This window comes from Bison bison, unplaced genomic scaffold (assembly GCF_000754665.1).
Source record: "Bison bison bison isolate TAMUID 2011002044 unplaced genomic scaffold, Bison_UMD1.0 scf7180017864377, whole genome shotgun sequence".
Taxonomy (NCBI): domain Eukaryota; kingdom Metazoa; phylum Chordata; class Mammalia; order Artiodactyla; family Bovidae; genus Bison; species Bison bison.
In genome coordinates, this window is record NW_011494949.1 from 50,391 (window position 1) to 51,014 (window position 624).

At 57.9% G+C, this 624-nt stretch overlaps 1 protein-coding gene across 5 annotated transcripts in view; it reads left to right on the plus strand.

Annotated features, from left to right (window-relative positions):
• EXOC3 (exocyst complex component 3) overlaps positions 1–624 on the plus strand; it is a 27,088-nt gene that overhangs the window by 25,950 nt on the left and 514 nt on the right. The gene's annotated exons all lie outside the window — the stretch shown is intronic.

Here is a 624-nt window from a genome sequence, read left to right on the forward strand (position 1 = left end):
TGTAGAAACACTGCTGTTCAGTGGAAGCACACCTTTCAAGTCAGAAACTTTCTGACACGGGTTTGTTTAGCGGGTTTCCAAAACGCCAGGAGAAGGGACTCTTGACCCCACGTGCTCGTCACACTGCCTGCGTGCTGCCCCTGCACCTGCCTCATGCAATCCATGCTCCCCTAGTGAGGACACGGAGGCAGGGCCTGGAAGTGAGGGTGGGTTTCTTCCTCTACTGAGGACCTCAGTCAGGGCTGGTGGGCAGCACGGGTATCCAGCTGCCCTGAGGCCCTCCTGCGTGGGAAGAGGCCGTGGGTCCCTAAGCAGACATGACTGTCCTGACAAGGTGACGCCCGGTGAAGACAGAGTCGTGGTGAGGCTTCTGCCAGCCCAGGACCATCAGAGGCTGCAGAGGCCGGAGGACTTGCCTACAGGGCTCAGGGGGCACAGCCCTGGCCCCCGCCCCCCCTCCCGCCCTGATTGCCAACTCCAGCAATAAGTGTTATGTTTTAGGGCGGGGGGCAGCTGCAGGAAAAAGCCTCCTCCTTGCTGGAGACTATGCTTTCCATCAACATGGAAAGGGCTGTAATTACTGAGTCCTCTTAGAACGTCTATGGCCTAGATTTTGACTTGTCT